Here is a 27,963-nt window from a genome sequence, read left to right on the forward strand (position 1 = left end):
CTGATAACAGAAACATCGCCTTTGTAGCAAACATAAAGTAAGGGCCTGACGTGGTTTAAGTGGTTTTCAGATGTCTGGGCTGTATTACAGAAAATAGCGTATCCTCATTTACTGCTCTCTGTAGGTGTGTTTTGTTACGGCCAAGAAATAGAGGCTGATGATTCAAGGTCACTGGGACAGCAGACCAGTGGGACGTGTTGCTAGATATCTGTTAGTAAAATTTGTGGTAGGATCACTTTGAAGACATTGCTTTTATGAAAGTACATTTGTGGAAAATGTTTGTATTGTATTTTACTTCTGAAAACATTAAAAAAAAAGGAACACCAAAAAACCAAACAAAACCCTCCAAACTCAAAGGCTTGTCCTGCAAAGAATGAAATGCCCCTTTGGCGATACTTTCCTTTAATGCTCAGGTTCATGTACTTTAATACTCAAGTTCATATGCTTCCTTTTTAAGTAGATGGAGAGATTGAAGTTCAGTGGAGAATAGGTGCTGAATTGCAGTTCAGAATCGGAGCTAGGATATTCTGTCTTCCGCCCAGTAGTCAGGTCAGTCTCATAACAAGGAGAATGAAATATGCTCTGCAGCCCCTCAGAGAAATAGTCCTCTCGCACAGTGTGTGGGTGCGAACGTGTATTATTTTTCCGTGTTTGGGACCGGGTCCAGCTGCTCCTGGGATGGAAGGAGGCTGTGCCCCTGCCTTCTGGCAGAGCAGGCTCAGGCCCATGGACATGTGGTGCTTGCATACACAGAACGCTGAATTTATATACATAAGAAATGTATATTCATACTGGCTGTATTTTAACACTACTGCTTTTGCCATGATCAGAATGGAAGCTTGATGGTTGGGTAAATTTTCAAGCTGTTGTATCTGTATATGAGGTATGCTGCTGTTAACTTACCAGCCTCAAACATCCTGTTTAATACTGTGTTTTTTCCAAGATTAATTGAATGTATTAATGTGCTTTCAAAGGCAAATTATTTGTGAATGTCACATAATTAAAGCCTCTAGGAACCTAGTTACATTGCTATTTTAATATTACTGGGAAGTTGAAAACTTGTATTTCCTAGTTTATAAACTTGGGTGTGTGTGCTCCCCAGCACTGTACCTACCCCTAAACTAGCAGGCTGGTTTACTTAAGCTCTGTCTTAAGTTGCTAGAGAGAATCTTATGCAGGGATAATTCAGACAACCTCTGGGCTTCTGCCCTGTACCGAGGGCACTTCTTGTCTTGAGACACTTTTCCTACCTTGGCCCTCTCCCTGATGAGGGAAGGGAGCATGGGGAGATTAACTGGTTGAGTTCCAGTGTTGGGTAACGTACATTTTATATATCTATTTGTGTCTATACATATACAGAGATTGATTCTTACAGCTAAAATAAACTTATCAAAGCCAACAGAACAAGACAAATAGACTAAAATATTTTTAGTGTTTTATTTTTTGTATATGAACAACAATGAAAACCTGATAAAATATTTGGTAGACAAAGTTCATGGACAGTTTGAATGGGAATAAAATGAGGTGTGATTTTAAGATTTGAGCTGAAACTTCAGCCTGTTGATGTTTAGTTTCCAGGGGTAGAGGTGGCCTGTGTCAGGAAACAGAGCTGTGTGGGGAAAGGCAAGACGAAGAGAACAGATAATTGTGAATTCAGGAGAGGGCTGTGGTGATGCCTGGGCTGAGTGGCAGGTGGGTGAGGTTACGAAAAACCCACAGAAAGGGCAAGGTTTGAAAGGTGGAGGTGGGCTTGTGAGTTCCTGGCTCTGCTGTCACTGCCTTCTTGGTGTAACCAGCTGTAGGGCAGAAGCTGCAGCTGGTAAAGGTGATGGGCTTTCCTGCTTTGAATAAGAACCACCTGAACCCAAAGAACACCTTGCAAATGTATCCTTACGTGCATTAAAGACCTTGTCATAAAATTGATTTTTATGGCAAAATCTGCCCTTGTTTTTTTTTTTATGAATTGAACCTGGCTGTGCTGTAGCTTTCACTTGGGTAAGCACATTTCCTGATTGCCTTTCATTTCAGGACATTCCCTGCCTTTAATGGTATCATAGAATACCAGGTTGGAAGGGACCTCAAGGATCATCTGGTCCAACCTTTCTTGGGAAAAGCACGGTCTGGACAAGATGGCCCAGCACCCTGTCCAGCCAAAAAATATTTTTTTTATCATTCCGTGAACATTTATTGTATTTCATCATTCCATGAACAACCGTCTATTTCTCCAACTTCATGCTACCTCCTTGAATTGGATTCTTTCTGCAGCGTCATGTCTGCATCTTTCTTCCCATCAGCATTAACGTACTCAGTGCACTCAGCCCTTGGCAGAATGGCAAGCCCTTCATGTTTCAGAGTAGGAGCTGTCCCCGGGCGGGGATCTCGTAGGGAAGGGGGCTCCTGCACCCTCCGGGACCCCCAGCCCATCTCCCCTCCAGCGCTCCTGGGGACAGGCTCCCTGCCCACACAGGCAACGGCGAGCTGGGCCAGAGACACAAGTGGTGGGGACAGTTATTGAAGGTTGCTTCAAAATGCAAGAATGAAACAAAAAAGCTGAATTTTTCTACAAAATATTGTATTTCTTGTGAGTGTTTTTCACTGGAGGGGTGATACAAGCACATCTGTTGATGCCCAGTAGACTGCTGCTCAACCCTGACTTGAGGAACCACAAATAACCATTGTGTTGGGCAACATGACTGGCTCCGGAGCTCGCTCGTCGTACAGCGCCGAACACTGGAGCTATTCACGGTGTCTGATTCAAGGGGCTGACGGCAAGCTTTCTCTCTGCATAGAAACTAGAATTTTCCTCTGGGACAAAGCAACAAAGCTCCAGGGGGAAAAATGACCGTCTTCAGCACCGATTTGTGTCGTCCTGTCAACAGCAAGGCAGGAGCGTAGGGAAGTCCCCTCTTCCCTGAGCCAAAGGCAGGTGATACCAACTTTTTAGTATCTGGGACTTATGGCTGTGTTTTATATGTGTTCATCTTTCTCACAAGTGAGGTTTTTTTACTTTTTGTTAATCTCCTTAGGTCAGAAGGGCAAATGCTTTTCTTAAAGATTCCTTGTAGTATTAGTCTTTTTATTACTATTTTATTTTTTTAAAAAACACTGTATTGATTATATGTGTATTGATGAATTGTATCTATGGGATATAAATGCAGTTTCAAAATATTGTTGTGATCTCAGGTAGAAGGAGAGAGGAACTTTTTTGGCTAGTTTCAGTGTCTAAAATCAATAGTTAGAATGATACAGCATACAAATATCCAAAGTAGTACTGCATTTGCTGGAAGTTGGTGGCGTGTCAGAATTTGCTGCTTAGGGATTTGCAGCAGTTGAGCAGTAGCTAATGAATTTTCAAAAGTATTAAACAGATTCTGTTAACTTTCAGGGCCGAAAGGAAACAAAACTCAGAAACTGCAGAGGAATTTGTGTAATTTCTAACTCTATGTTTAAGAACTCCCATGGGAACCTGTTAAAACCAACAGGTGTTTTCTAGCTTTTTAGCTCTTTATTCTAGCTTTTTAGCTCTTTATTCTAGCTTTTTAGCTCTTTATTGTTTTCTAGCTTTTTAGGTCTCCCTGGAAACATATAAACCATTGCATCACACACCTGCTCTTTGAGCAGAGTCTTTAAATACTGAAACTCTCGTTTAATTTCAAGACACGCTTTTTGGTAATATGAATTTGTGAAATAATGTCCTTAAAATAGCTTCATACCTCGGTCATGGTAAATACCCAATCAAATTCAAGCTGTAGTAAGTAGTGGCAGTTGGTAACTGTTGTAGTAAAATTAATTTTGGGATTGTTGGACAGCAGTGTTGTGGTGGTGGTTTGGTTTGGTTTTTTTTTTTTGGTTTGGGGTTTTTTTCCAGTTTATTTTAATTATGACCAAAGTTAAATAATTGAGCAAGGATGGTGTTTATGCCAGCAATTCCCTAGTGTTGCTGGGCCCCAGAATAGGAGATTGCTCTGTACTGAATCCCCGTAGCCCATGTTGCTTCTGGATTGTTTGGCAGCTGATCACTTTATTTTTTCCCAAGGCATGCAAGCAGGTATTGAATACGTTTATGCTGTCATGTCTTTCTGTTGGAAGAATGGGCAAATGAGGCATTGCCTGTTTATAAAGTTTCTGGAACGCTGGAATCATTTGTGTGCTTTGTTTCCAAGCAAACAAAGTCAGGACAATGGAAAAAGGATATTGTTATTGGGCCTCTGGGACTCTACTACTGCATTTTATTTTGAAATAGCCTTTAATATTTCTGACCTGATATCCTGGGCAATATAAGAAAATTCCAAGTGGACAGCTAGCTTTCCTTATTTTGGAAATGTCTCTGCTTCCCCCCACTACTTTTTTTTAAAAAAAAAAAACACCTAAGATGCAGGTTATTTTCTTAATGCCAGAACAGCTTATCTGCTGGTGCTGCACTGCTGTATCTAAAAAGTTCAGCACAAATTAGTTCTCAACACAAATCAAACCAGCTAATGCAGTGTCAATGTCCTGCCAGAAGGTAAAGCAGAAAGTAAAAAAGGAAAATAAATGATGCAAATAAATAGCATCGCAAGAGGGATCATTGAGTATAGGGTTAGATGATGGATGTTGTTTGAGACTGTCTTGGGTGTCTGTCCATGAGCTTTTGGCCAGGTAGGATCAAGTCTTTAAAAAAACATTTCAGATCTTCCACTTGCATCTGAATGAACGAGGAACCTTTATGGTGTTGGATCCTAGAGGGGACTAAAGTTATGTTGTGGCCTTGTGGTCCAGAGATTTGAATCCAAACTACTTCTCCTTCCACCCTTGAATAATATTAGCAGTCATTATTCCGTAGATGTCTGTTAAAACTGTATTTTAAAATGTTGTTTCGTGTTAACTGAATGCCCGCAGCAGGCAGGGATCCCTCGCTCCAGCCTGAAGGAAAGCACTTGAACGGCACTTCAAAACAGCAGTCCAGTTCGATGCTGTCTGGGTTTAATTTAGCAGATTTGGGGCATTTTCTGGTGTTATTTTTACAAGAGAAGGAACAACTTTTTTTGCTGGGAATGCTGAGCGGTTGTTATTGCGCGTGGGTGGGCTGTGTCTGGGCGATGTTCCGCTTCATTTCGGTTCATCTCTTGGAGATACCTTCTCTCCACTTATGTCTTCAATAACATGTTTACTGTTAGCATTTAAAAAAAATCCTTCTGGTTTTCATTTTCCTTTTACAATGTTTCTGCATAACAAATGGAACAAATTTTTTGCATATCTTCGCAGAGTTAACCTCAGTTGCTGGTAGCCCACGAGGACCAGCCAGGAGCCAACTTAGTCTGTGCAGACTCTATTTCAGCAATACTTCTGCTACCCTTGAAAGAAAAAGTTTACTGATATTGTGAAATAATACGTGGTATTGTGAACATACCAAGTATGTTACTGCATGGTATTAAGACGCTAACAGGGATAGATATCTGGGCTAATGTGGCATTCGGTGTGGTTTCCTTTCGAGGCTTAGGCTATGTCATTTCGAGAGTGCCTCTGATGCCGACCTGGTGGGGATGGTTTGTGCAGGAGCTTTCTTAAATTTTTGACTGAGGCATGAAGTGATCATGCCTGGTTACAAAAACATATTTCTGTAGTTCATGTCTGTTAGAGGGACAAGGATAGTTGTCAGACAGGAAATGACCATTAAAAGAAGAGGTAAGAGTTGCTGTCAAAATTATTTTTCATGATCAGGTACAGAATTTGCCACATGACCGAAGAAATCGCATTGGCAAATGCAGGTTTTGGAGAAGAGGAGCTACAGAAAGGTGCTTCTCCTTACAGTAAATGTGGGAGGAATGAAGAGGGAGAAATCCTTCCTTGAATGCACAGGTGTATTTGCTGTAGTAAAAATTACTCTACATATTGTCTCAGAAAGATTAAAAAAATTTTGTGATGTTTGGAGGAGTTTTTGATGACTTGGTAATAGTCATCTTCCAGCATTCGTGCCATCATTTCATTTCTGAAGACTCTGGGCTGGGGTGTGGTTCTTCTCTTTGGTTCCCCCCCAGCTGTGGTTTAGCTAGCGAGAAGCTGCTAAACCAGTCATAGCTCTGGGGGCCCTGAATTTTAGATTGAAGGATGAGAACAGTAGAGGCATTTAAAACTAGACCCCTTTGGTTTCTGTCCCCCTGAAAGAGATCTCCCTCGGAGTTGTGGTTGCAGTAGGGCCACTTTACAGGGAGATGTAACAGGGGAAGATGCATGACCCAAGAGACTGTGTGTTGACATTGAGGGGCTGGAGCGTGTCCAGAGAAGGGCAATGGAGCTGGGGAAGGGTCTGGAGCACAAGGCTGATGGGGAGCGGCTGAGGGACCTGGGGGTGTTCAGCCTGGAGAAAAGGAGGCTGAGGGGAGACCTCATCGCTCTCTACAACTCCCTGAAAGGAGGCTGTAGAGAGGTGGGGTCGGTCTCTTCTCCCAGGTAACAAGCCATAGGACAAGAGGAAATGGCCTCAAGTTGCATCAGGGGAGGTTTAGACTGGATATTAGGAAATTTTACTTCACTGAAAGGGTTGTCCAGCATTGGAACAGGCTGCCCAGGGAAGTGGTGGAGTGCCCATCCCTGGAGGTATTTAAAGGACGTTTGGATGAGGTGCTGAGGGACATGGTGTAGTGGTGGGCTTGGTAGCGTTAAGTTCTTGCAGTTGGATTTGATGATCTTAAAGGTGTTTTCCAACCTATATGATTCTGTGATTCTGTGATTTTCTGCCACATACCTGGAGTGCGGACAGTCCAATTCCTGGAGTGTGGCCCGTCAGTCTCTTGAGCGATTCACGTCATTGTTCCTGGATTGTGGACCTGCCTGCTGGGTCCCACCACCGTCTCCATCCCTCCCATAGCTTCAGCCTCGGAGCAAGTGGGAGAGAAGAGCACAGGAGCAGAAAAGGCCTTTCTAAGCTGAGTGATTTCTAGCTCAGTGGTGTTTATAGCTGAATTCACCTGTGTAGGCTTATCTGACCACCAGTGTTGGAGGGAAAGGTTCTTCTGAAAGACAGACTCTCTTATTTGAGCTTTTTGAAAGCAACCAAGTCACAGGGAGTGTTTTCTTCATGGAAAAATAGAGTCTGTGCTAGCAGCTGGGTATAACTCTCCGCTGTTTAAGGAGTGGAAGAGACTGGGGCAGCAGAAGAGCCCATGGAGTGTCAAGTCTACCACTTAACTTTAAAACCCTGTCATATATGGACTCCACTCTGAAAAAAACATGTGTAATATATGCATTGGAAGTTATGGGACTCTGGAGGTGGCAGGAGTGACGCTACTGGTGATCATCCTCAGCCTTGAGCAACTCTTGGAGATCCCAGAAAATATATCGGTGTTCATTATGTGTTTCAGCTTGGAGTTGTAGAACTCCTTCCTCATCATATTTTTGCAAAATAATGAGACTCCATATGAAATCTGGTATTTTTGAAAGGAGATTTATCTGTTTTCATTTCACCCTCCCACCAGTAGTTTTTGTTTTGCATCTGGATTTCTGGTTGTTTATCCAATCTTCAGACATGAACATCTGACATGCTCCTGGAGCCAGTAGTAATAATGACTGAAGGAAGAATGGAGTTCACCATTTCGCTTTGGATAATCGTATGGAAGAATAGCTGAAATAAGCAAAACCTGATACAAGTTTGAGTTTTCATCTCCCACATTAGGCAAATAGTGGTTCTGAGTTTCTACAGGAAGGTCTTAGGATAGCAACGTCCAGGCAAAAAGGTCAAATCCCTGTAGGACATATCCAGTGTATTCAAATGAAGGAAACTTTGTATAAATGCAAACATGGAATGCTCCCTGAGGGCAATAGCTTTTATTTATCCCCTCAGTGTTACAGAAAACAAACTTGGAACCAATTTCAGTTCTTTAAAGCACCACTGTGAGTCTCGGGAGGATGCTGGTCCTTCCTGCATATTTACAAGTCTCTGAGGAAGGGTCCTCTCCAGTCGATTGTGTGTGAAGTTGGAAGTTTCTTCTGCACTAAGGCAGAGAAAGTTTATTCACATCACATTTGTTCTCAAACAGAAAGGAACAGAAGGCTATAGGTTAACTTGGCATCAAAGCACATTTATAATGAAAATTGGCAATGATAAGGGGGGGAAGTCATGTCTCCTATACTGAAATGTTAGACCGACAAAATAGTTACTTGAACCTTACTGATTGATCGTGGAATGGTCAGGGCTAAAGCAAGGCTGTGCTGGAATGAAGATGATACTTAAATGTTTCCTGCTGCTGAGGTATGTGGTTGTGAGAATCCTGTTGTGATAAAACTTAATGCCTCAGAAACAGGAGATTGCATGTACTTATCTGGAAGTTACTTTTCTTTCAAGCTGATAAAATTCTGAGGAGAACAAAAATAGAAATTGTCATCCACTGACTTATGTCATCTCGTTTGGAACAGGTTTTTTAGGCACTCTGTTTGATGGAAAAATATATTCTTTAAATAATATTTAATGCAATCTGTCATGTTTGTGAAGTAGAATTGAATTATACGGGCTGTGGAAGAGGGAATTGAAGGAAATAACTTGTTATCAGTGATCTGACAGTGTGGATCCTGCTCCCAGGCTGCAGACGTGTGTCCGTTGTAGCAGACCTGACCTGGCGTCGCCGGCCTCCAGGATAGGAAAGGGGTTAATGCTGCTGTTTGCGTTACACAGGGAAAAAACCTATTCTGAAGTCTGTGCAAATGGTTCACAATGTACTTGAGCACTAGGCAGAGGTGACTGCAGGACCTGCAAGCAGAGCCTGCGTTTCCCCTGCTCCGCAGAGGAGCTACCCTGCTCATTGCAGTCCGTCTTTCTGGTCTGTTTATCTTCCCTTTTGCCCACAGGGAGCCATTATGTGAAGGAGATTTTTGGACAGTAAAAGTTACAAACTAAACAGAGAAGACGGGCAAAGGCTGAAATAAATGAACTGACAGTGTTCTTGGTTTTTTTGATTTGAATGAAGACTGTTGTGGTTATATGAATGTCGTCTTCCAGCAAAAATTTGTTAATAGGTTTCTGCCCGTCCTCAGTTACTGATTCATGCCCCCGAGCTGCCCCTCACTGAAGATGTATAATGTTGTTATTTGCAGGCTGTAAATCAGATCAGGGAAATGTTTCCTTCTGGAGGGCTCTTGCTTTAGGATTTTATTGATTTATTTTCACCCGGATAGTTTCTCAGGCTGGCTGACAGCAAACGATTATGCCAACACCAGTGGTGGAGTGGTGCAGAGCGGCCGGGGTGGTTCTCAGCTATGCAGGGAGGGGAGAAGAGATGAAGGTGGAAAAAAAAAGGAGCCTTTGATCTTGGACGTTGTTTTTATTGCTCTTTGTATTCATGCATGTGCTGCACTCTTGTTTTTTCCAATGCTGTGAGCTCTGCTTTCAGTGTAATGTGGAAAATAAGATCCCCTATGGCTATATGGTGTTTTAGATGGCTACATCGCAACTGGTGGTCGTGTCTTAAAGACACCAGACAAAGACAAAAGTAAAAAGATTGAGCAGGAAGAATAATAAACTAATTGTTACTAAATCAATATGAAACTCGATGAGGAGAACCATGTTTCCCTAAAAGCATGGACGGCTTTGAAGGAGCTGCCCTTTCCTCGGGCGGTGGCAGTAGGTGCCTTGGGCAGTACTGCCCTGAGGGTAGAGGGAGTTGGCATTGCCCGATAACCCAAGATTATGACTTCAATTTATTGCTTCCCCTGGATATCCCTGTTTGAGAACACGCTCTTGTACCACTTAGCTTGTTGAGTTTGTGCTTCGTGTGATGCTTCTCTGATTGTTCTGGGGGAAATTGCCTTGGTCTCAGTAATCCTTTCAGAATGAGCATGTTACCAAACCCTAATGTCATTTCTGGACATTGCAGAATAAAGTTGTTTTCAAGACTTATATTGCCACATATTGATGCAGAGCTTAGTCATAAAGTTTTTCTCCTGTTAATTTGTTAAATACATATTTAAAACTCTTCGATAACAAATACATCTTGGCTATTTAAAAAAGGAAAAAAATCTCCTATGTCCTCTGTGTATATCTCTTATAATCTTCTTCAGAATTGCAATTTCTCCTCCGACACAGAGGGTGAATCCAGAGCTTCTAAAGCAGAACCCTAAAATGTTTGCTGCAAACACACATCCCTTGTTAACTAGTATTTACATAAAACATGCTGACACTACTTTGGGGAGATTGAGTAGGATGCTTTCTCAGCTGTTGAAATTTGCACACGAGATGGAAGATGTTTTGATTAAAAAAAAGGGTTAGCTGAATATTTTTTCCATTTATTCCCATGTGTCAAAATCAAAGCAGCGTTTCTCCAGGCGTTTTGCCCATTTTCTTTTTTTTTGCTCCTCTTACTCAGTTGTTCGGATTTTTTCCCTCAAGGTTGGGATTTTTTTGTTTTTTCTCTTAATGGAGGAATACAATTGCTTAATGAGATAAATACATGCAAAAATGCCTTTTAGACAGAAATGAACATTAATATTACTAGTTTTAGATTTCATTTTTGGTAGTATTTGTAAATTCATTCCTTTATTTATCGGCGTAGGCAGTGGTGAACTAGGGACAGCCAGTGAGACTTCACCAATAATGTCCTCCTGCTGTAAGAACAGGAATGAAAAAGATTACAGTTATAATGTCTATTTTACTTCTACACATTCCTCTACCTTGTGAGTTTTCTAATATGAAGCCCTCTCTGTGATAACATTTTAGTATGTGGTTGCTTAGGTTATTTTCGAGCAGTATTTCAAAAGCCTTCTGTCAAGGAGGAGAACTCCCAACTTTCTTAAACGGTGTTGAAATGACTTCTTAAAAGCATAAAATAGAATCTTATCTTTTTTCCCTGCAGTGAGGAAAAACATTCCCTTTCTCATTTCTTTGTTTTTATTTTCTCCGTGTGGATGCTAGTGCTTCTGGCCACTCAGAAACTAGAGCAAAATCTTTTTTTAGAAACTAGAGCAGAATTTTCGTAATAAACCTGATCTCGTACAGCTTCAGAGCCTCCTTTGGGGGGAAGTGAGGGAAAGAAGCTGGAATTAGGGAGGTTTATAAGCAATGTAATTTCAAGGGTCCATATTCTAAAAAGTCTCCATGGATTTGCTACTGCTGCCTGGATTAGAAGTCCCTTTAATTTGCTTTTAATTAAAATGATTTTAATTTATTCTGTGCCTTCTTCAAAGGTCCCAAGGCACCTTACAAACTTGTGATTATATATATGAAATGCAAAATCCATATTCATGCAATGCTGAGGTTTCACATTGAAGTTAAGGATGAAAAAGAGTTTTTTACCCTCCTTTTTTCTGTAAGTATTTTTAGAACCCCAATTCCCCATTACAGTGCAGTTTTTAAAGCACTGTAGTTGTACATGTTTGATCTCAATGAGTTTGCAGTCCAAAGGGTAAACATTGACCTTCCATAAATATCTTATCTGAATAATATATTTAAATAGCCAAGGCTTTATTTTTGCAACCTCATTAAGTTGGAGGGAAAAATCATGTAAATACCTTTATTTTTTTAAAAATAGGTGATGCGCCTATTGCAGAAAAGTTGAAAGTGCTATGAAAATGATATAGTATAGTGGAAACTGTTACATAGCTTGTAAGTATAGTTAGGTGATGCTAATTTTCTTTTAAATATCTGATCTTAATACACTGTAAATATTCAGAAATGAAGAAAAACCTTTCCTAAAGATGACTGTACTGCACTACATTTTACTTGTGTACTCCACGATAACTACTAAAGAACAGAAGAAATATGGTCATCAACTGGGAAACCCCCATATTTTTAAATGACTTTTGCAGTGGTTTCTTTCTTTTTGGTTATTTGCTGTGGAATTAAACCTGACGAGCAGCATGGAAACCTGAAGAAGTCCAAGGAGTAGTATGGATAATGCGGTCTCAGGTAGGAATTTGGTGCCCCAGCTGGGGTGCCGGTGTTGGAGCCGACGCTGGGAGAGAGGAGCAGCAGAGAGGGGGAGACTGGCAGGAGCAAGGATGCACAAATGCTGAATTTTTCCGGAGGCTGGAAAAGCTGCTTTTATGTTGGTTCTTTTTGTTTTGGAAGAAGCATAAACTGTAGTGGCAGAGATGCCAAGATTTTTTTTTTTTCATGTTTGTGAGTTTAGATGGCTCTGAGTTAATGCTGGGACATTTTGTAACGACCCACAGTCTGCTGGAGGCAGAAGTTCCCTGCCTGCTTTTGCACGATGTGGGCAGTTGTTCAAATGCAGTAACTGTACCATGAGCTTTTAATATGTGGTAATTAAAATGGAAAAACAGAACAAAGTCCTTAAAAGCAATTTAAACATATTTATTTCATAATAAAATCATGTCTTGCAAAAATGGGCTTTCTACTGTCGAAGAAGAAAACCTGAAACTTTTGCTTGTTTATAGAGAGCCAGCGATTTCACTGTTCAAGTTAGGCGTAAGCAAAATGCCATTTTTGACATTACACTGTTGTTTGAGGATATTACACAAGAAAATATGCTACTCACAAGTCTTATAATACCGTTTTTGTTTTCTAAATGAATACAGCAGTGTTGGTTTCTACGGGGGAGTTATTCATGAGGAGTTCACAGAAGTTGCTCAGGATCTGGGAGGAGGGTAGATGGCTGGGCTCAGCAGTTTGACTGAGGATAGGATTTTGGGGGGGTTAACTTCTGAAAGGTTGGAATCTTTGCGTGGATATCTAACGTACAATTTAAAAAAAACCCTGATGTAATTGTCTACAGGAGCTACAATTCTGTAGCCTGTTGGCAATCATCTGCTGAAGCTGTCTAGTTAGGGTAGATGTGGTGCTGGTGGAGACTGAGGTTGAGTAGCAAGAACTGAGCGATCCCAGTGAACGGACAACTTCTACTTATGGGATTTCCCTCCCTAACACTTGAATGATTCAATTTGAGGCTTATGGATTTTTTCTTTTGTTTTTCTTCCACCATTATTTCCCAAACCTCTTCCCCATCTCTTGCTCTACAGTCAAAACCATAAAGTTTCAGCATTATTTTCCGGTATAACTGGTCAATAAAGGTGACTGAACACATGAAGGCTGGTGTTTGGCGAAGCACTAGTGAAACGCGTTGTAAGGCAAGGTGTCTCCTAAGGGCAGCTATGCCTCATTCTCCTGCTGTGTCCTCTTCTGGCCTCTGTGACTTAGGCTGGCAGAGGATTTCTGGTGGTTGAGTCTGTCTTCAGACCTGGAGTGGCTTGTTTCCACTGAGAAGCTGCTTGCAAACTTTGGCCTGAGAATCCATAGATTTCTGTTTTCTGGAAACATGTTAGGTAGTAGGAAAACTGTGTTTTAAAAGTACATTTGACAGTTGCAAAGTAGAGCTGAAGAGGCCTTTAATTTCTTTTTTTTTTTTCTTGTTTTTAGTTGACTCTTACCTTGAGTAAGATGTTTGACTGAATTAGAAAGATGGGTATAACCATCTTATGAAACCACTGTGTTCTGTTGCTCTGTAAATAGATTATGATAAATGACTGGTTTGGGATTGCGTTCATCTGAGACCAAGAAACTTACTGCTGCAAGGTGATTTCTTGTGAAATTGGCAGCCGTTCAGACGATGGACTTAGCGGCAGCTATCCACAAACAGCTTTATTAAGGGCCAGTTTGTGCATTTGTGGTGAAAACCCTCGCAGTTGTGTACTTTCAATGACTTTGCAAGGCATCTGTGTTGCATCTACTGCCCTTCATTGTTTCATTTAGGCACAGATGTTAGAAAAATGGCTGAATGGAATTATATAAAACTCCAGTGCAAATTGTTACCCTCTTTGAAATTAGGGTGGTGTCATCTTGTTTTGGCTCCAGGGAGGTTGGATGAAATCGGCTTCCTAGAGGAACATCACATACCACAATTTGCAGCTGAGCGTGACCCCAAATGCTTTGCGAGAGCTCACTGCTCTCCATCCCTTTAGTAGTGCTACCACCGTGTGGCATTGGCGTGAATTATGATCCCCGGGAGAGTGGCATTTACGCTGCGTGTCGCTGCCCGTGGGAGGGCCTCGGCATCAAATAAAGTGCCATCGAGTTGGAAATCCGGTTGAAGAGACACATGCTGCTGTCCTGATGTGCTGCTTCAGGACAAAAAGGTGTAGAGAAGTGCCTGTAAATTATATAGACTTAATGAACAGCCTTATAGGCTTCCCACAAAGCAGTGTTCACTGCTCTTTAGGTGATGCTGTTGTATTTTGAAGGCAAGGGGAAGGTATGTGGAGGGGAGATTCCTGAGATAACCCATGTAACTGCTGAGGGTTTTGGCTGGGTCTGGTCTGGTGCAACTTCACCTCTCTGCTATGATCAGGAGTTCATCTGTGAGTTTATCTAAAGCTGGATATGCAGCCAGGGCTTCAAAGTTGTTGTCATCTCGTTCATGCAGGAGAGGAAGCTCCTTAATGAGTGCAGGGTAAAAGTCGTTTTCATATTCACTGTTCTAAAATAAATTTAGGAAATACTCATGACTTTGCTTGACAGTCCCTGGAAAACCTAATCTAAGGCCCAGCTTTCCACAGAAGATTGGACCAGGTGGTCTCCAGAGCTCCTTGCCAACCTCAGCCTTCCTATGATCAATTTTAAAATCACTTGGCATGTTTCTTCCAGGACTTGCAGCCTTTTCAGTAGATGCAATCAATTAATTTCAGGTGGAAAAGGGTGCTGAAAAGAAGCCATACTTACCAGTACATGTAAACTGGTTTCAAGCATTTTTCTTTTTTTTTTTTTTTGGGGGGGGTGGACCCCTTTTAATGTATGCATTAATGCAGGGTGAGTAAGAAGCATATTAGAAATAAATGCAGTTGCACACCCGTCAGTATCTGGGTTGAGCTGTTTGTGTTTCTGCTGCATTGAGGTGTAGTGACATTTGCAAGTTTGTCTCTCTTGAGTGCTTGTGGCAAATGGTCAAAGCATTAGCAATTGAAGTCAGCTGAAATAACTGCAGGTCTTAAAGCATTTTATAATCATCACGAAGCAATTTTTGTTCCTTTTTTTTTAAGATGCGGTACAAGAGTTGGATGTTAGTTAACATAGCCCTGATTTTGTATTCTGTATACAACTAAAACATCCTAACAAACATCCTTTGTACATCAAAAGCATAGATGGCGTGCAAAGCCTGACCTCTGAACACGGTGGTTTTTTTCCTGTTTACATTGGCCAAGAACCTTAAAAAAATTATTTATGTTGTCGTGAAGAAGACTACCAAATAAGGTCACATCTGTGGAAGCTTGTGGAAGGTAGATAGTGAAATTGGCATGTTCTGCATGCTCTTGGCCTTCCAGGAGATCATTCAGGACTTCTGCGTGATACCATCATCTTATCATTGGAGCCACATGGGATCAAAATGAAATGACTGCTACTGCGCTCTAGCAGGGAGCAAACTCTGAAGTCTGCTTTGCACAGCAGCTGTTCCTCATTTAATCTGAATGAGCATGAGAGCAAAGGTCTTTATACATAATTTTTCCACTGGATATTATTCAGCCATATATTCATATGTAACATCCCTGCCAGTGACCTGGATGATGGGATGAAGTGCACACTCAGCAGGTTGGCAGATGGCCCCGGTTTGGGAGGAGTGGTTGCTGTGCTGGAGGGCAGGGATGCTGTGCAGAGGGACATCAGAAAGCGTCCCGGCGTCAGCCAAAGCCAAATGCAAGGGCATGAGGACGTGAAGGACGAGCCCAGAGGAGAGGGCTTGCAGGGTGGGGACTGAACTGCAGTCTTCAGCTACCTGGAGGAAGATAACGGAGAAGACTGAGCCCAAGCTCTACCCTGAGGTGCACAGTGCAAGGAGAGGAGGCAGTGGGCACAAGCAACTGGTTATATGGGGGGAAATTGCAACTGGTTATATGGGGAGAAGAAAATTCCCCACGAGGGTGGTGTGCAGCACTGGAGCGGGAGCCCGGGGGGCTGCAGCGTCCCCTCCTCGGAGCCCCGCCAGCACGAGCACCCGTCCCAGCAGCCTGGAGCTTGACTCTGCTTTCAGCAGGAGGTTGGGCAGGATGACCCCAAAGGTCCTTCTCAGCCTAAGTTATTCTATCTCATTCAGCATTGATGCCCACCTAAAATCCTGGCCAGGAAGGTGTACGTGCTATTAAGTGACTTGCTATTGTTAATTGTGAATTAAGGAAGAAATGCAAAAAAATTAATCCTCTGAATGACTTAAGGGAATTCACATCTGTGTGCAACTCCAGCTGCACTCAGATATATACAGCGTTATTCCAAAACGCTGGAGATCCCGACACTTGTTATCATCAGTCTGCTTAATTTGTTCATTATTATTAATAATTTTGATTAGTCTAAGAAAATGTTTAACACATGTTCAGAGTCTGTATTGACAGACTAGCGTAGCTTATCACAGCGGGTGTTTGTGCTGTTCTGTGGGACTGCACTGCTTTAAAACATCCTCTGGTTACAGTTGTTCATTGAATTATATTTTAAATTGGTTTTCATGAAGTAGGTGTACTGCTATGCTTCTTTTTTTAGCCATGCTGTTAGCTGGTGTAATACCGGAAATCAAAACCAATTCCGTTGATTCAAAGCAAAGTAAAATTTTATGTTTACCTAAGGCTTAAAGTGTCAATGCCTATAGCAGGCTATAGGGAAAAGCGAGAGCTCTGCTTACATCTGGAAAGGGTTATTTTCCTGTGATGTGAATCTGGTCAGTATACTTGACTTAGCGAAGAAAAATCTTGTTGGTAAAAGCATCATTAGAGTCCGTAGTTTACAGTTTTAAAGACACTAAAAAGTGAATCTTTATTTCAGTGATCAAAAGATAATGTGTTTGAATACTGGTCACTCACCACCACCCATCCTCTGGCAAGAGCTTATCTTCTTGAGCCATCCCATGGTGGTATTTATATCAAGAATACTGCTGTTCCTAGCCCATTAGACCAGAATGTGTAACACCAGAAGCAGTTTGTAAGAAAGTAAGAGATATATCTATATAGCTTTGTGTGATATATGAAAGCTAACACACAGTTTTACTCTGTTTTGAAATTTCAGTGTTGAAAAATAAGTCAGTTTTGGTCAAGTTGGTACAGTTACATTCTTAGAATGCATCTACTTTTGTGCTTTTAGTGATGCATTTTGCATATGTGGATGAGCATGCACGAATTGGAAGTCATAGACTGGTAAAAGTCATGGATCTTTTTGTTGAAGCAGGGAAGGGTTCCCCTCTGCAGAATAGAAGGAGGAGCCTCTGCAGGCATCAAGTATTGACAGAAAACATATTGAGATTTAGGTCTTCACAAAAGGAAAAGGTTGGGAAACTGCACAGAAAGGTATGCAGATAAGTTTCGCATTATATTCTGCTGGGGGAATCATGTTGGTTTAGAAAGGCTGATGATGAATGAATCGCTAGAAGAGCTCCTGTGGCCTCTTCTGGGCAATATTTAGAAAAGTACTTAATTATCAGTGCTGGGAGGTGGAGGGACACGGTGGGCTACAGCCATAGCTCTCGGCCGTTGCAACCGACTCCCCTGGGTACAGTAGTTGGTTTAACTGAGCACCAAACCCTCTGCATTTTGGTTGGAAATCACTCTCTGGTCTAGGCAGCACATGGCAGCAGCCCTGCCTGGGGACCTCCTGGCTTTCATCGGTGCTTGTGCAAGAACTGCAGATGGATTGGGTTTCTGGCAGCACCGTGGGCCCTCGGGGCCCGTGGGTGTAGCGAGGTGGTCCCCAGGGACAGGCAGAAAGCCGGGGGCCTTTTCAGAGCCAGCGAGGTCTTCTCAAGATCTTCTTATCTACCGAGTTTAGAGATGACCAGTTGTGCGTATAGCCAGCATTTTTCCCCTTCTTACCAGTTTGCATTGGTCATGATTGAGTGGTGCGATACCTTTCCCCAAATCTGATCGGGAAATGTTAACTTTGACCAAACTGAATAACTTTAAACCTGCAGATTTTGTCACCTCCCTGTTTATCCTTTTTCCAGATCCCTGAAGAATGGCATTTCTTTTATTTATGTTGTCCAGGCGCCAGCGCAGCTCCTCGTGAAACACCGTTGTGAAACCAGTAAGTAGTTAGAGCAGAAAGAGTAAGGAGCAGAAAAAGTGGTTCACCTGCTAGCGGGTCTTCACCTGCATCCCGTGGTTAAAATAGAATTAAGTCAAGAACTTTGGTTTTATATTTTTCCAAAAATGATCTTTTGGATATGTCCTCCATCACGATATTATTCTTCGTGATTACTGTTTGTGAAATAAGGAGAAAAACAACCCAATGACTGCAAGTATCTTGCTGTTCCACTTCACATTTTGTTTGTGTGCCTATACATTACTCGTGAAGCAAAAGTTTTGCTTTGTTATTGAAGAATCGAGATGTGCATTGTGTAGAAAATACTCCCTGCAGGTTCATCTTCCACTAGCTCAAAGGCACTTTAAAGAAGGCATTGCCTTATCTCAGTAATGCATCTTGGAAAGTCATTTAGTGAGCAAATTGCCAGATAATTGCATTGCTGGTAATTGCATCTTAAATTGATCTGCTGTTGAGAAAGATGCTGAAAATGAACTGTTATTAATCATGATATCAAAATATTGGTTCTGCTCTATTAATTAGCGTGCTGTGAAATAGGAATATTTTTTTTAAGGAAGCATCTTAAGCTGATCTGCTTTGCTTTTTATTTTCAGTTAATGCCTTTAGTTGGTTCCCTTAAAGAATCAAAGCTCTGTGCCTGTGTGTGTGAGAGGGAAAACAAAGTTTCTAGGATGTCGATGAACAAAAACACTGAAGATTTTTTTCCATAAAAGAAATTTTGAGGTATATCTCAGAATTTTGTGTAGCTTTGCCAAAATATTTTTCTCTTTCCTTCAACCCTGCTGTTTCTTAGCAGTTGCTCACCGGTGACAGCATGCACTTTGCTTTTGAACCTGTTGTTAGCAGCAAAACATCTGCATCAGTCTGTTGTGTATATCTGCATTTTCTTTCGCTGACCGGGTCAGAGAAGGTGATGACTGAGCAGCCAGAAGATGCAGAAAGCTTCCGTTCAGACATGCAGGGCGGGGGGGGTGTCATTTCATAGGATGTTTATGACTTAATTTGCTCTTCTCCCACAAATACGTGTTCCTTTATAGTCGGTCTACTTGACCTGTGGACAAAAGGTCTCTTGGCAGCCAGTGTGTTTTGATTTTTGTATGTTGTTGGGTTTTGGTTTTGTTTTGAAGTGCTGTTTTGCACAGTAGCATTGACTTAGTATCGACCTAAGTTTAGTTACCATCAGTTTTGTTGATAATTGGACTTGGCTCTCTGCTCTCCAGCAATCTTTTTTTCTTTTTCTTTTTCTTTGTTTTTTTTAAATATCTTTATGTAGCTTAGTTCTGTGATATGGTCAAAAAACTGAGACAGCGAAATAGGTGCAAAATCAGTTGGAGCTTGGAAATGAGTTACAATCCCATTATTTAGTCTCATTTATTTTTCAGCAACATGCCTATGGTTCTTTGGTGGCCTTTCAGGAAGAGTATGTGGTACACTTGAGTATGAAGGGAGAAGAATTGAGGGTATAATTTCTTCTGAGAATTGCTCCGGTGCTACTTCTGATAAGGCAAAGATAAGTTTTATGAGACAGCTAAGTTGCACTAAATTGTACATTAATGACTTCAGCTGGAAAAGCAGATCACAAGCACAAAATATGCGTGCCACAGGACAGGTTTTTGTAGCTAATGCCTGATGTGATGGGAAAGGAAGGGATATGTTTCAGACAGACTGCTTGTAAATGCAGCTTGGTTCCATTTCTCACCAGCACTGCAGCATGCTGTATACAGGATGTGTATATATATTATTTTTTTTGCTGTTGAAAAGCGTGTGAGATGGGGAGAAGCCCTCGGCACCCCGGCAGTGCCTCCTGCGGCTGAGGTCTCTGGGATAATCCATACCACTGCGGGAGCGAGCGGTTCTGCCAGGCATGCTGTGCTCGGAGCTCTATGAACAAATTATCCTTATTTTCTTCTCTCGATGGAAAGGGGTTGACTTCAGTCTAGCAAAATCAGAGCTACGCGTTGTTGGTTTTGCAGCTGCCAGAAAGATTTCTTGCCAAAAAAATTAGTTTGGGTCTTCCATCTAATGAGGCTTCAAGTTCTTTGTGAGTCTTCCTGAGACTTCATTAACTCAAGTTTATCTGCTGCTTTTCTGAGTGTTCCACACTTAGTGATCACTAGTCATGTCTAAGAAAAAGACCCTGTTGTTGCTGTTACGTGAAACACACGGTCCCACAAAGCACGTGGGTGAACTCCTACCTTTCCTCTTCCCACCACCCCGCTCAAACTGAGTGTGAGTTATACCATCCGTTGGTGTGGCTTCCCAGAAAGCGATTTCCTTGCTTTTGGACATCTAGTAGGCTTTAAATTAGCTTTGCCAGCTCACTGAGTGCGACTCTTGGTTCTTTCAAATGCCTTTGAAAAGACAGTTCTCTGGAGCCTGCTGGACTCTGAAAAGAGAATATAGTTAAAACTACCCTGACCTGGTGATAAAAACCTGCTTTACTTTTTCCAAAGGTTCCTGCTACCTCAGGCTTGTGCATCTTTTTCAAACACGAAGTTTCTCTCCTTTGTCTTTCTCGTGAGGTGTTTCCCTACACGTATGAAAAAATAAAGTAGTTGGAGATGGGATTTTGAATTTAATCTCATGCAAATAGGTTGCAGGAACTCACTTTTGGAGGCGGGGAGCAGGGGCGCCTGAGCAATGTGAGCAGTGCATCAAACTGTTAACTAGGTTTAAAGCCAGCTGTTAACTAGGTTTAAAGAAGTTGAGCCCCGGTTTCCCAAGCTGGGTTTTCCCATGGCAGGAGGGAGGAGGCCAGCGTGGGAGCACGCTGACGGTGCGCTTGTAGGGAAGAGGGAAAATTGCAGGAAAAATATGTCCTGCAACTTCCCCTTCCCTCCTCCCCCAGTATTTGTAAGTAGGGTGTGACGAGACTGAGGACTGTATATTGAATATTTTGTTTACCTGTACCACAGGTAGATTTTCTCTGTTATACACAGCCAGGTTCTCGGTAGTTGCTCTGTTGAAAAAAAGAGGGGACTTCACTTGGTTGTGGCTTCAACCAGTCATTGATCAGCCTGAACGTTTTCTTTTCCAGTCACAGGAGGAAAATTTTGATGTTATAACATGGCCAGTGCCTCTCAGGTTATTCCATTGAATCCATAGGATGAGCACTTATCACATGCTAAAGCCGCAAGCAAAATATTCAGCAGTCAGGGTTTCCATCACCAGGGTGGGACTACACAAGCGCACTGAATTTATTCTATAAAAAAGCTCACCCTTTTTTTTGGCTGGTATATTCTGAAAGACGAGTTGGACAGACAGCAGCATTCAACTGAGCTGAAAAAATGGATCCCGTGGGGCAGTGGCGTTTGTTCTTGGGCATCTCTGCATCAATTGGAAAGCAGGTAAATAAAAGGAAAATAAGAAGAATCAGTTTGTATAATGCAATTTAATGAAGTGTGCCTGTATTTCTAGATGTGCATAGTCTTTGGGACCACAGAGGGGAAATACAGGAGGTGGTGTGTGTCTCCTGTTTTGCCATGCAGGGGGAAATCTGCCCAAATGCTGCAAACTGCTGCTGGAAGAGGAGGGCACGGCTGGGGCTGCAGGGAGCCAGCGAGGGACAGGGGACAGGACTGGGACAGTGGATACACATCTAATATGCAGGTCTTGCTGAAATATAACTCACTAGTGTATTTAGATTGAAGGACTGAAAATCGAAATTACTTTTAGTAGGCTGTCCATTGATTGTATAAATTACCTGAAATAATCTCTTTAGGAAAATTAAAATTTAGGAGGGGGACTATAGAAAGGCAAAATATGAATGACGTGGGTGAAAGAGTTGGAAATATAATTTGGAGGATCTCCTTCCTTAGTCTCTTGGGCCGATATTTTTTACCCTAAAACGTACATGTGTGTGACTCGTCTTTATGAAGCTGGTACTATGGCTTGGGCTTAAAAGTACTGGTGTATATTTGTGCTTTGAGTGATTGTGGTCCAGAATGAACAGGGGAAAAAAACCAAGATAATGTTCCTTGGACCAGGAAATGCAGAGAACTAGGGAGGTATTTTGAATATTCCCTGCTTTGAAAGGTTCCTTGTTTTAGAGAAATTCATTTGTTACAGTGTGGTAGCCGATTACTCAAAATAAAAGATGAAAATAGAAAACAAAAAAAAAAAAGTAAAAATATTAGTACCTGTGCATTGGTAAATTACACTGCTTTTGTACTGGAGGTTTCGTTGATACTATTTTAAACCTGTTTCATCAGAAAGGGTTATTAGAAGGAAGTAAGGTTGACTGGTTTAGTTTCATATCCTCTGAAGCTAAAAGTGTCGCATAAGTAATTTTTGGGTCCTTCTGTGTCTGACAATGGAAATTAAGTGTTTATGTTTCTGTAGCCTAAGGGAATCTGAGCTTATCTGAAAGTTTTGTAGTTGTCTTATTAACAAGTTACTGTTTAATTAGCTATATCATACTGGCAGTATATTTTTATTGTCAGAAGAAGTAATGGGAACATACTATTCTGATGCGTAAAAATCTGGCTTGATACTTGTAAAATTGCACTTCTAGTGAAAACATCAAATTCTTTTCCATATGAAAAGAAAATCTATATTCTGAAATGAGCCTTGAGCTGTACGGTATCTATATGCAGGCGCTCGGTTGTTCTGAGGGTAAGTGGAAGCATGGAGGGGTGTGAATTTTGGAATAACAAATTATTGCTGTGATATTCCCTGGGAAAAGCCTGAGAGCAGCCATGCACCGTGCAAGTGTCGAGGCTGGATTAGCAACCCCAGCGTGTACATACGCTGTGTCTGGGACCTCGGGACCCCTCAGTGTCCCCGTAATCCCCTGGGGCGGGACAGAGCCGTTCCCGGGAACCTCGTGGTGCCTTGGCTCACGCTCCTGTGGTGTGAAACATGCTTTTCACCCGTCCTGGCATTCTCCCCCCAGACACACCCCTGCTTGTGTTTTATCCTCAACGTGTAATGTGAAATGAGTGACCTAAATGTCATGTAAGTGAATAACTGGACGCCAAACCTGTCTGAAGCGCAGGGGAGTATGTGTTTGTGCATCTTCCACGTGAGTCTGGGCTACCAGCAGGTTTCCAGTAAGCAGAAACAGATGGCTCGGGCAGACGCAGAGCTCTTGCCAGCTTCCTTTTTTCAGAGGATGCCATAATAAACACCGGGGCAGAAAAAAAAGTAATTTTTTATTAAAAAAAAAAAATAAATCTGCCCTTTAAGAAAACAACTGGTTTGACAATGGGAGGAGCTTTCCTACCCCGTTATTTTGGTGGATGCTGCTGGTGCTTGGCACCGAAGAGGAGCAAGGGCAGGACATGTGCCTGCCAGACAGTACCAGGTTGTAGGCTCTGCTCTTGCTGTTGTCTGCTGGTGTGTTTGTGAAAATAAAGCTTGCAGATTTGGAACTGCATGTCCTGTACAAATGCTGGATTCGTTTTTGGTTTTTTTTTGTTTTTTTTTTTTAAAGTTAACATACTTCTTTACTTCCAAAATAGAAATATAATTCTCTTTGATCTTAGGTCCGGGATACAGTCTCAGTCCAAAAAGCTATTCCCATGGTAACAACCCACATTTGACCAAGGGCTATTTTCCACCAAATAATATTTTTGGATGAAGTAGGCCAGCATCTCTGAACATGATGGTTAAATCTACAACTTTGTTACATGTTTCACTCCAAGGAGGTTCCAAAATGGGACCTTCTTCTGTATTTTTTACACATGGCGTCTTAGAGAAAGCTGTCAAGGGCTGGTGGGAAAGCACTGCCTTTTTTTATCCCTCTCCTCAAAGAAAAACATGCCTTTATGCAAGAATCCAACTTACAGAGTAAGGAAGAGACATAAATGTTTTTAGAAATCCTTGCAAAATTATGGTTTTGTGAGCTATAACAAAATCTGCTGTAAATACCCTGAGCAGCACTCGAAACTTGCTTGTGCTAAATATTTCCCAAGAGTATGCTTCCATATTATTGCTATTATTATTGTACTATTAATCACATACAGTTTTTCTTCTGTTTAGTAAATGAGAGTAGCAATTCTTCTTAATACCACGTCTTGAAAAGAACTGATAAGATTTTGAATGCTGACTGGCTGTGGATGTTCAGTGCTTTGCCAGGGATTTAAGATACATGTACATTTTATCAACAGTAATGCCATCAGGAATTCAGGTGATGGTTTTAAAACACATTAAATAATAAAATATCAGTTTATTCTGCAGAAAGTATGACAGTAAATGCATACTGTTGTTGACACCAGCTGTCATTGGAAAGCAAATATTCTTTAGGTTGTTTATTTGTAGGCAGCAGAAGTGATGACAGCAACCTATAGGAAAATCAATAGCTGGATTTTCCATCAGGCACGGCCTCTTGCCACACTGCTACTCCTGAATGATACCGCTTCAAATTAGCATATGTTTGCACACTTCTTTGTTAATTAACGTTGTCGATATATCCAAGCGAAAGAAAAAAGGGGATTGTGTATTAATTGTGGATGGGTCAAATGGCGAATGTCAGAGCGAGGGCTGCTGGCGGCTGGGTTGGGTTGGGGAGCATCAGTGTTTCCTGCCCCAGCGTGTTGCAGTCGTGGGTATCCAGGAGGGTTTGCCTTCCTCGCTGTCAGCCTCTGCTTGTGCTTTGGGGGTGGTCTCATCATCTCTTGATTTATTTCTCATCATATTTTCCCAGTTACCGTACATCTGCCAGTTCCTCTTCCTTCCAAGTGGTGCTTTCAACCTTGCTTTATTGCTTGAAATTATCTGCTGATTAAATGCTACGTTGCCATTTTTTGATTGAAGTCCAGCCCCTGACAACCTTTCTTGTCTCCTTCCAAAAAAAAAAAAAAAAAGAAGAAAAAAAACTTGAGAAGGATTTACAAGGACTTTATTCATGATAAGCAGTGGCCAGCTGTAGCCTTTTGGCCCTGTCTACTGATGCTGCTGTGGGGAGTTCTTGTACAGGCTTTAATTTTTCTCCCAACTTGAGTTGAAAACTGACTTTAAGCCTCTGATGCAACGTGGTGGTCGTACCTGGTAAGGTCCCAGAGGAGCCACCAGCCTTCCTGCTGGTACCAGAGTTGCCCTGTTTTCTGTGCTGGACTCCTAATTTAGTGGGTTTTCCTGATTTTGCTTAAATAGACACAATTACAGCTGTATCTCAGAAACCGTCTGGCATCCATCTGCTCTCATCCAGTGCAAAGTTTTCCTTCTCTTACTCTTGTTTACATGTGTTGGAAATGCATTTTTCCTTATTTATTTCACCCACTCCCTTCAAACCATATTTGAAACAAGTGAGGCAGTGGTTTACTGCGCTAATGGTCAGGCAAAAAAAAAAAAGGACTATAGCAAAAGGAGGGAAGAACTATCATTAATTATGGAAAATAAGCATTTCTTCAAGTTAACTGAGGTAAATGAACTTGTTGCACACGTTAGCATCAGTGAAACTGTGTATGCTATTTGGTAGTGGCAGTGAAGGCAAGCAACTCTCTAGATTCAGACTACTTCAGATATTTTTAGTTGTTCCTTCAGTCATTAGCTTCCACTTTTGTCTGTTCTAGGGAAAATCCAGCAGCTCTTTTCTGCAGAAGGGTCACGCTGTTCTGAGAAGATATGATTTCTTCCACTTCTTTTTTGCATAAAGGGAAAATGCAGGGTTTTGAGCTCTTAGAATTATTCTGGTGAATACTTATTCCCGTCACAAAACTGTAATGTTTCTTTCTCACAGTGTCGACTTTTTCAGGATTACTAGATGGGTGTTAAACAGGTCTGAGTTTGAGTTGAAATAACGAACCATTGCTCATGATAAGCAGCTGAATATTTCCTCTAATGAATTATCTTCTGTCTGAACTGCAACATTGGGCAAAACATGAAGTAGCACACTTGGAGATGTGCCTCCATCTTCTAGGAGTCTGCTGGGTTTTGTACTGAATTGGGTAGCTACCAAAAGTCCGGGCAAACTAAACCATTCTTGGCAATTTCCAGTGAAGGATGGAATTGCTTTAAAATGACTTTATTTTAAAAACCTGGCTGGGTGAGGCCAAATGTTACATCCAAGAATTGCCTGGTTTATGGGTCTCCGTGTGGTTCTGCCTTCTTGTGTCTCTCTTAAATGCACTAAATGAAGCAATTAGATTATGGGGGGAAAAGCGTACAGTGAAAATGTTGTAGAGGTTGTAAAACTCTTCCTTAGCTTCTTTCTTTCTGGAAAGACATTCTGCTAGTTCTTGAGGAGTCTTGTAACCGGAGACAGGAAAATATGGTGCTTTCCTGGAGATGGTGGTGTTGACGTGAGTGCAGAGGGGAGAATCCGGAGGAGGGAAGAGGTTCCTGAGAGCATCTGCAGACATGAGGGAAGGTTGGGTTGACCTTCTTTTCCTTCTGCTCTTGACTTGGACTATGTTCGTCTGTATCATGTTAGTGGCAGTAGAAGCTGTGGTGGTGGTGGTCTGAGTGAACTTCTGCAGTGAACTCTGCTCATCAGAAGAGTTTGAATCAAAGAGCAGTTGTACGCCACAGCTTTTTGTAGCCCCTTAAATCTACATGTCAACGTTAAGGTGGTGAAGAGGAAATTCAGTATTTTAGCAGAAAATCTCAGGAGCTCGGACTCTGATGGGGTCAATATATCAGGGCTGAAGGTCTCCCTAGGTGAAGACCTATATTGTACTGTGGCTCATCCACAGTACAATAATCTCTATCATTTTTAAAGAACTTTGCTGTTTTTCTCCATGTAAAATTTTTCAAAATAATTTGAGGTTGCTATACCAGTTAATAAACCCATACTGACTGTAATCAGAAACGAATGGGAGCAAACATCGGTCACAGCTAAACCTGCACTGGAATGGAGCGAGAAAATGGCAGAAACAGAAACTCGCTGTTTCCCGTGTCAAGCTGCAGCAATAATTGAATATAGTCAACTGCGGTCCAAGATCTAAAGCAAGCTTTACAGCTGGCAGGCAAAGTTGGGATGAAAAAGGGAATGTCTTGCACAGAATAATGTACCAGGCTTATTGAAATAATATAAACAAGGTCTGGAGGAAGCAGAACCTTTCATTTTCATTTGCTCTTAGTCTAGGGGGTCAGAAAAGACCTTGGTATTGTAAATTAGGGAATATCTACCTTTCAGGTGGTTATTCACAGTGATAATCTTGTACAGTGTTTGTCTCCTTCAGAAAAGCAGCTGTAATGTCCCCATGATGTTCATGGATGTGGACGCTTCCTGTAATTCAATCTGTGCACAACTGAAATACCAAATAAAAAAATATTACAGTTATTACAAAATAACTGTTTGGGCTTCACTGTCTGGATTGGCAGTATTTGAACATATGTTTGCTGTCAGCTTGGCTTGCAGATAAAAACCTTAATCTTTCAAACAAACCGACTCTTGTGGGCTCTGTGTGCAGCAGCCCCGAGAGCCTTGTCTGTGGTCGGATTCAGCAGTGCTATTCTTGTTTCGGTGCAAGATATTCCTTTTCCTTTAGCTTCTTTAGTATTTTCCCAGTAACATTTGTTATACCCCATGATTATCAGTATATACTTCCATAATAAGTTGATATATTACTTATTATTCCGTTATTTGTATTACTGCTCGATTACCTGGTTTGCTAAGCTTTCCTCATCGTGCTAAGGCGCAGAAGTTGCTTTGCTCAGCAAGCCAAGGGGGGTTTATGCCGAAGCCCAGTCGGGCGTCTGCGCGTCGTGCTAACGGCGCTGGATGTGCCGCGTAACCTAAATACACAGTTTTAGCCAGCTTCAATTGAATTGATTTGACCTCTTTTTTTAAAACGTGAGTAGTAAAAGGGAAGGAAGCAGCTTTCTTTGCTGATTTTTTTCTTTTTAATTTTTATTTTCAATCTGTCTGTTAAGCCCCCTTGCATTTGTATTCGAAGGGCATTCTATTAAACAGTTGGGTTTGTTGTTATGTGGCAGATTGGTGCAAGTGACACATTGCTGCAAGGAACTGCATGTGCAAACCAGTTCATTAAGAATATATAATCAGGTTTAAAATTATTAGATAT

The 27,963-nt window shown here is 41.6% G+C and overlaps 1 protein-coding gene across 3 annotated transcripts in view; it reads left to right on the forward strand.

The window, feature by feature from the left end:
• PTPRE (protein tyrosine phosphatase receptor type E) overlaps positions 1-27,963 on the forward strand; it is a 111,392-nt gene that overhangs the window by 10,431 nt on the left and 72,998 nt on the right. Inside the window, exon 1 of one of the 3 annotated variants that reach the window (XM_072870750.1) lies at positions 17,912-17,974. The exons of the other annotated variants lie outside the window; for them this stretch is intronic. The gene's annotated coding sequence lies outside the window, so the exon portion shown is untranslated. Of the gene's footprint in view, positions 1-17,911; positions 17,975-27,963 lie in introns of those variants that run through there. 3 annotated transcript variants of the gene reach the window in all.

The sequence above is a fragment of the Ciconia boyciana genome, chromosome 8, assembly GCF_034638445.1.
Source record: "Ciconia boyciana chromosome 8, ASM3463844v1, whole genome shotgun sequence".
Classification (NCBI taxonomy): domain Eukaryota; kingdom Metazoa; phylum Chordata; class Aves; order Ciconiiformes; family Ciconiidae; genus Ciconia; species Ciconia boyciana.